The sequence below is a fragment of the Carettochelys insculpta genome, chromosome 2, assembly GCF_033958435.1.
Source record: "Carettochelys insculpta isolate YL-2023 chromosome 2, ASM3395843v1, whole genome shotgun sequence".
NCBI lineage: Eukaryota > Metazoa > Chordata > Testudines > Carettochelyidae > Carettochelys > Carettochelys insculpta.
In genome coordinates, this window is record NC_134138.1 from 278,139,207 (window position 1) to 278,147,900 (window position 8,694).

Genomic DNA, 8,694 nt, shown 5'->3' on the forward strand with positions numbered 1-8,694 from the left:
ATTCACAGTGGAAACATTCCGTGGCAACGCTCTCTGGCCTGGGAAAAGTGGTTGGAGAGTTGGATAGAACATGGCTTCAAACCCAGCACCTTTCACATGGGAGATATGCCAAAAGGCTTTATCGATCAAAGGCTTCTGGCCCAGAAAAGCAGGGCACTGTGTCTTGGCAAGCAAGGGTGACCGACTTGAGCAGGGGAATAGCTCTCACACTGCCACAGCCCTGCAGCATAGAATCTGCTTTGGCCAGAGGCTCTATTCTTTGCAACCCCATCACCTACCCGTCACCCAGTATGGCCAGGAGGGACCTCAGATGAACAGTTCTCTGTCGGCCACCACCCCCCTGAGCATTGTAGCACCAAGCATGGAAGAACCTCTTCCTAGGGAAGGTGGGGTGGGTGGATGCATGCCTATAGGAGATTACTGGAGAGTGGATTGTGTTATTGAGTGAGGAAACGTACACCCCTGCCAGTTTGTACATCTTCAGCTTGTTACCAAGGTCGGTGGGCAAGAGTGGGAGTAGAGAGAAGCTCTATGTAGGAGCCACAAGTGCAAAAAAAAAAACAAACCACAAAGCGCTGGACTCCTGTCTCTCCATACACTTCTGAAGCTTTTTACTGCACGTGAGAAACGTACCAGAGCTGCTCATGATGAGCTAACAGTTTATAGGGAAGGGCCACAGACACAGCCTGGCTGTTTCAGTGGGAAACACCAGAGACTGAGTATCTTTCCCGTTGGAAGCATGTGCAGGCACACAACGTGGAAAACAGTATCCATGTGAGTGTAGCCCAGCACTGCCATATGTTTTGTAACAGCCGCAGCTACACCATGGCTTCTCTCAAGCCTGTGACTAAAGTCCTATGTTGCTTGTGCAAATATTGTATCCCAGAACATTACATCACCCCCAAATGATTGACTAACACCACTGCCTGTCTGCTTAACACCATCTTCTCCCTTCCCTCCCTTGGAGAATTACCAGAACCACTAGACCTATTTGTAAAAGTGTGTCTCCTAATCTTAAAGCCCTGCAGAACACTTGCGTACAGGAGGGAGGATACCAGCATATGGTGGTGGTAGAATAAAACAAGGTCAATTAAATACATGAAGTCTTAAGCTGATAGTACAGTAAGTGTCCTAATAGTGAGGAAGGTGGTTAAATCAGAGAATACTTGAACTGGAAGGAACCTCGAGAGGCCATCAAATTCAGTCACCGCAGGACCAGGTATTATTGAGATCATCCATTGCTTCTCCTCCTAACAGTTTGAGGAGAGTAATTTTTCTCCTCCCTGTAAGAAACTTTTAGGTACTTGAGAAGACTGAGGGGACATAACAGCTTTCTTTTCCAGGCCAAACAAACCTAATTCTTTCTATCATCCCTCATAGGTCATGTTTCCTAGACCTTTATTTTTGTTGCTCTTCTCTAAATCTCCAGTTTCTCCACATTTAAACATGTGATGCCCAGAACTGGGCACAGGACTCAAGTTGAAGCCTAAACAGTGCAGAGTAGAGAAGAATTACTTGCATCTTGTCTGTGATGCTCCTATTAATGCATCCCAGGAGGATGTTTGCTTTTTTTGCTAAAAATATTTAAGCTTGTGGTTTACTGTGACTCCCCACAAGATCCCTTTTTGCAGTAGACAGTCACTTCCCATTTTGCATTGGAGGAGTTTTGCCTCCAGGAAATTCCCATCAATTAGGTCATTTAAACCATATTAAAACCCCTTAGAAACAAGCGTAATGGGGCACTTTCATTGGCAGAAATGGATGAGGATGCAACAGCAGATGAGAGAACAGGTTGCCTTTAAGATCAATGAATCAACTCCAAGGGCTAAATCCCAGAGCATCATCCATAACCCAGGTGGACACAATGAGTTAAGCCAATACTGGCACTGAAGCACAGGGCAAACCAGGTCTCTGCAGAAGCATCATGGAAATGGAGGTGTTTGAGTATTGACGGAGCTCTGCAGAAGTACACAGAGCTTAGAAGACAGGAAAGCCAGAGGAACATATGCTCTGATTCAAGGAACATGCTTCAGGACATCAGAACTCAGGTGCAGGATGGCAAGTAGGTGTGGTGCTACAATGCTGGATTAAAACAGCTGACTTCAAAGCACGACTCTGAGGAAGAAAGGCAGGGCATGTGGGAGACAAGCAGCAGCTGTGGTGGGGCTCACTCGCTCTTGGAGCACCCCAAAGTGTCAGTGCAGGATCTTGCTGCCATATTTGTCAATGACCCCTGCTGGCTGACTGCCTCTGACACCAGACTTTCTAGGGTGCAGCCCTCCAGCCAAGCCACCAAGTTCAACACGCTTGGGGAAGGAGAAGGACGGGGAGATCATGAACAAGCCCAAATGCACCTGGAGACATCTTCTATGCCCTTGGAATACAGAAGTCTTCTGCTTGTACTTACCCCATTCCTATCTCAGGGCTTTCCTTACAGGAGCCTACACTGCGCCTATCATCTCCTACCATCACCCAGGACTTTTCTGCCAGAGAGCCCACTGTCCCCTACCATCTCTCCCCACAACTGAGCTCCTACCGTTCACTTATTATAGCTTAACTCTGTGATGCTTAGTATAGCTTAATTGTGATGGCCAGGAGCCAAGTAGTCAGGTTAATTGGGTATATGCAATGGGCTTGCAGATGAGGGTTGTTAACCCTCATCACATTAGCCTGAAGGTACAAAGCTAAAGGGGGCGGCAAGGCAAAGGGAGTACAACAGTACTAGAAACTGACAGCACTATAAGCGGAGATGCAGTTGTACAGGGGACTCACGGCTGATGGCCCATAAATTCTGAGACCGAAGGGGATCCCTGTGACCATCTTAAACTGGTCTTCAACATAATGCAAGCCAGGGACTCTCACCCAGGGATGCCTGCAGAGGGCAGGGTCATAGTGCCCTGGAATGAAAAAACCTAAGCCTAATAACTTACAGGTGGAGGAGGAAAAATTGGAATTGAGAGTGGGATAAAGCAGAAAGGGATTAGAGGGCTTGAAGGAGGGTGTCAGGTGAGGGCGGTTCAGTTAACTGGGGTATTGTAGGCAAACTGGAGATGGGAGAGGTCAGAAGGTCTGAGACCACAGTAATCACTGCCAGGAGTTACCAAGAAGCAGATAAGGCGTGAATGTGTCAGTGCAGCAGAGGATGCTGCATTGTATGTTGGCTGTGAGGGAACCCTGCACTGAAACACCCTTGAGCCTTAGATGAACAGATAGCTTTGTGGCTGAGGTATGTTACCAGCCATGGAAGCTGACCATGCTGAGGAGAGGAAGTGCAACCTGGTAAGCTGCTCAGGGCTTCCCACTCTGGGACAGTACGATGCAGAAATCCACTAGTTCTTCCAGTAGTGCTGACGGAAGCAAAGCATACAGCAATCGCAATCCAGATCTTCTCTGGGGAAAGGCCTCCTGCAGAACCAGATAACTGGCTCACATCTTGTCTTGTGTCTGTGGCCGTATCTTTCAGTTCTGTACCTCCCAGGCCAGGCCTTCCAGGGGATTATGGGATTGTGCTAACAAGTCAGAAATCAGCATACAGCCCAGATGGTAAAGCATTTTGACCAGGGTTCCCTGTAAACTGAGCACTTGGGCAGCCACCCATGAAAGATTCAGGTGTTGCCCCACTGATTAGCAGGGTGCCCCACAGCCAGCAGCATGTGTTTCTATTGGTGGTGCACAATCACATGCTTCAGTGCACGAAGCAAAGTTTATTCTGCTGCTGGATGGAAAAAGTTAGAGGGAACACTGGTCTAGACCTATTGCCAGGAGGTGAAAAATGGTCTCTCCCCAATTAACAACCCCCAACTCACCCAAAGCCCTTGAAGCCACCAGTGGCAAATTATTTGCCAGTATACTATATAACCCCCCAGCTACACATCTTTGTTTGTATGCAGTTTTCCAGGACTCAATGAGCCTCAGTTTGGAAGTCAAATTGCTGGTGGTAGGACCCCAGATGCCTTACTGTGATAAGCCACCACCAGATGAAATGGAGACTCTGGCTAAAATGCTGAAGTGTGGTCAGTCCTCTGACCCCCATCGGCAGGTTGTGTGACTTTGGGCAAGTCATCTATCCTCTGCCTGAAAGTATTTCACTTCTCTAACAGTCTCCATTAGATAATTAAATGCTCTGGGGCAGAGACCATCTCTAACTATGTTTTTCTACCACACCTAGCACTAAGAGGTTCTGCTCTCCACTGGGAATCGTAACCAGGCAGCCCCCATTTCCTGGGAGTGCCCCTCTCCAATCAAGTGCACATACCTACACTCGCTCAGTTTTTTTGCCTTTTCAGCTACACAGCCTCCAGCTGAGTCACTTCAGGGGTCAATCAACAAACCCCTTCCTTAGGTACACATTTAACAGGGACCCAGCCTGGTGCCCTCTGCTAGTCTTTTTCTCTCAGGTGATTTCCCTACTCAGAGCAAGTGGTGCCCCCAGGGCTTCCCTATCTGGGGCAGTAGCCTAAGGCCTTTAGGGTTGGAGTCCTCTGACTGGGTGACTAGCATCCAGTTCCTCCCCATCCCAGATACCACAATCCAGGCAACGTCCTCCCAGTTGCTAATGCCAGCTGTGGAGAGTGGGCCCATGCCCACCCTTAATTCCCAGCCCAGAGACACTATAGATAGCACCTACCAATCAAGCTTATTTTACAGCTGCTGACTCCCTGGGCCACTTCCCTGTGGCTTCGTCACATCCTCACCTTCATCTCAGGACTCCATCAAACCCTGGTAGTATACTGACTAGCCTCTGCACAGAGCACTCCTTCAGGCAACCAGCCACTCCTACTCTTTACTTCTGGAGGGCTCCCACTACACTGAGTGGTTCTGGTCCTGCAACTCATTTTATAGGACCTTCTTAGACCCTGATTGGCTGCTTCCTTCAGCCTCCACTCTAGCATTTTTTGGAGGACTCCTCTATGGTTACTGGAACGTATGGCGTGTGCCAATGCCACAAGCTTCCAGCAGGGAGCATCAGGGCCCAGTCTACCCTGTCACAGGACTTCACAGTCACTGCTGTAAGAAAATAAATAAGGCGTGGATGTCAATACTGTGCCACACATAGCGCAAACCTGCTTGGCATATTTGTTCTGTCTACATTAACTTTACAAGCTGAAAAACTTGTAAAGTCTGAGTCCCAGACTGGCCACCATTTTGTTCTCTGAGTTACTGCAGGACATCTATCTCTTAGGGAATCACCCTCCTGTTGTTGTACTGGTAATTTGGCTTCTCCTGTCCCCGACCTGTGGCACACAAATACTTTACTCTCCTGAGGACTGAAATGCTAGACGCTAACCCAAATTATCTAGCTTCATAAAGGAGTCAGTGGGTCTGTGTGTTTCAGGTTAATCTAGCTGACCAAGGGCTTTGCAAGCAAGACCCAGTGGCCTAATGGATAAGGTATCAGCTTCCGGAGCTGGGGATTGTGGGTTCAAGTCCCACCTGGGTTGCTTCCTTTTGCGTGCAGTGGGGGGAGATTGCAGCAATTACCTGTCTGAAGGTTGGTTCCAAATAGGATAGAGAGAAGCTCTTCTCAGTAGTGATAGATAGCAGAATGAGGAGCAATGGTCACAATTTGCTGAAAGGGAGGGCCACCTTGGATATCAGGAAAAAAATACAGGTTGAAACTCTAGAATGAGGAACTCTCTTGTCTGGCAACATTGGTAATCTGCCATGATTTTAATTAGCTAGACGACCACTTATTATGGATGTGGCTAAGTTTCCCGTGGTCCCATAAAGTTTGTTTACAGCCACCAGTCCTGGATCTCAGTGTTCTGAGATGTTATTTAGCTGTAATTTAGCCCTCAATGTCTTCTAAGCAGTGGAAGTGTTGGTAACGTTACTAAACAATATTGACCTCTTGTGGTCCAGCAAAGTCTTTCATTTGGCACCAGTCAGGTGCCGAGAGTGCCAGATGAGGGAGGTTCAACCTGTATTTCACTAGAAGAGTGATGAAGCCATGGAATGGGTTACCTATAGAAGGGGTAGATCCTTCCCGAGAGGCTTTTGGTGTTTGGACCTGACGACCGCCTGAGGTATCTTCCAAGCCTCAGATTCTATGATTCTTCTAGCCTTCAATTGTATAAAATTATGATGCATTATAAATGAGCCCTACAAACTGTGCTCCCTCTTTTTCTCCTTTTGGTCTTTCTTGTTGATTTCTTTACTCAATAGTTGTTTACTTAAGACTGAAATTCTTACTTTACAGACCTGACTTCCTGGCTTGGGGTCCATCTTTCATAAAAACCAAGGGCCAGAACCTCATCTGATGTAAAGTGAGAGTAAGGCTTACTTCTGCCAGTGTAAGAACTAGACCAGCCACGTCTTCTGGCAAGAGGCGACAAGGGAGGGTTAACTGACCATCATCTTCCCCTTGTAACATAATTTGCAACAAAAGAAAAATACATGAGCATCGGAAGCAGGTGAGAGATTTTTGGAGGGGCATAACTCACATTGCAGTCACAGGACAATATTTTCCACGGATTGCCAAATAGTCTTTCACAAGCCTCAGACATCAATAAAGCAACCTTTAACTTGCCTCCTAGCTCTGGTATCCATCCCACACAGCACTTTAATTACTTGATGCCTAAGAAACATTTTGGACATTGAAGTCTGTCACCCCTTAAGCTGTCCGTCCAACTCTTCATTTCATGAATAAGATACACAGAGCCCCAGTTAGCCAATGGCAGAACGGTCACACAAGTATTATGTTTTTCCTTTTGCTGTCTACTGTTTCACCATGGTAGGAATTGCACAGTCAAGAGCACAGCAGGAATAATAGCGCTATTCATTTCCCCCGGGACTAATTCTTACAGATGGCAAACACTGCGGTGGGGCAAATTAGCTTCTTATTTCAGCTCTAAGCTTAAAGTCCTAAGCTTATTTTGCTGTTGCTTGCAGGAAGGACAATTCACTGAAGGACCAACCACGCATCCAAAGAGGCAAATCCCATCCTGGTGCCTGGGAGAGGGACAGGTACACAGAGCGAACTGCATCACCTGCAGTCAGCAAAAGCCCCCAGGCCTGCATCAGCTCAGGTCTGCAGCCCTGTGGAACATTCCATAAGCAGCAACTCACAGAGGGAGAGGTGACTCATCACATGCTCATGTGCAAAGATTGGTTTTAACGTTGCGCTCCTGTGTTGAGGACAATATGGGGGTGATTCTGGCTGAGGCCCACAGCAGATGCCTCTTGAATAGTCCAGTGCAGAACTCAGAGAGGACCTTCATATGCAAGGGCTGATAGTTTTTAAATTGCACAGAGAAGCAGGCAGGGGTAAGACCCTGAATAAGCATAAAAGTATCATGAGAGTCCTATGCAAAACTGACAGACCCTGGCTGTCAGCAGGCGAGAGTCCACCGGGAACCTTCGGGGCTAAAGCCAGGTGCCTCTGTCATAGGAGCAGTGGGGCCAACAGCCACTTCAGGCCCTGGGGAGAGGGGAGAGGGGGGCTGGGTCTGTGACCCTGGAAGAGGCATGGTCAAGGTTGGAAGGAGCGGCCTAGGGCAGTAAGCCCTTAGCACTATCCATATAATAGCACAGGGGCCCCTCCCACTGTTCACTGCCAGGGCACTTAGAAGTAGCAACGGGGAACATCGAAAGGAGCTGCCCCAGAAGGAAATGTGGAGCGTCCACACACACAAGCGCTCCCCATTGAAATAAGGGGCCAGCAAAGCCCCAAGCCGCTCCCTTAAAGGGCCCCTCCCAGACACACACGCCCTACACAGCATGAGATCCACAGTGCCGACAACCAGTTACAGACCCTGTGCACGCAGCATGGACCCCCAGCTGCAGCAGTAGCAGCAGCCGGAAGCCCTGGGCTAAGGGCTGCTGCACATGGTGACCATAGAGTCCTTCAGGGGCTGGACAGAACGTCTCTCAACCCCTCAGCTCATGGCCACCATGGAGGATCCCGCTATTTCGAAGTAGCGGGACGCAGATCGTCTACACACGCCCTACTTCGATGTTGAACGTCAAAGTAGGGCGCTATTCCGAAGAATAGTGATTTCGACGTCTCACCACCTAACATTAATTTCAACATTGAAATAGCACACAGCTTGTGTAGACGGGACGCATGCTATTTCGATGTTGTGACGGCTACTTCGAAGTAGCTGGCTAGTGTAGACACACTCTATGTGTCCAGACATGCTATTTCGAAGTGGCTGGGTGCTATTTCGAAATACATCCTTGGGTGTAGCTGTCTACACCTTTTGGAAGGGGCATGGTAATGAGCCACATCAGCAGATGCTAATGAGGCACTGCCATGAATATGTAGGTTTTAGGAAGAAGGGCCTTTCGAAGTCCAGGAGGTCCTTTCAAAAGGCCCCCGTCTACATGGGCAGCGCATGTCTTGAAAGCGGTACTTTCGAACCACACACAGCCAGCATTATGCTAATGAGGTGCTGCGTATTCATGGAGCACCTCATTTGCATCTCCCCATGTGGCTAGTTACCACACCTCTTCTGAAAGGAAGGAGCTAGTGTAGACGTGGCCACTGTGTTATTTTGAAAGCAGCTATTTCAGCATAGCTATTCTGGAATGGATTATTTTGAAATGACGCTGCTGTGTAGACACAGCCTCAGAGGTCTAGGTGCCACTACATGGGCCAGTGAACCACACCTAGTAGGTGTGTGGGTTACACCTGCAAAAGGAAGGCCACCTTTTCCCTGTGAGTTACTCATGGCTGCCTATGACAGAGACATT

The 8,694-nt window shown here is 48.3% G+C and overlaps 1 non-coding gene across 1 annotated transcript; it reads left to right on the forward strand.

Moving 5' to 3' along the window:
• The first annotated feature begins 5,368 nt into the window (after positions 1-5,368).
• On the forward strand, positions 5,369-5,441 carry TRNAR-CCG (transfer RNA arginine (anticodon CCG)). Its single transcript has one exon. It is a non-coding gene; the product is annotated as a tRNA-Arg (tRNA).
• The last annotated feature ends 3,253 nt before the right edge of the window (positions 5,442-8,694 follow it).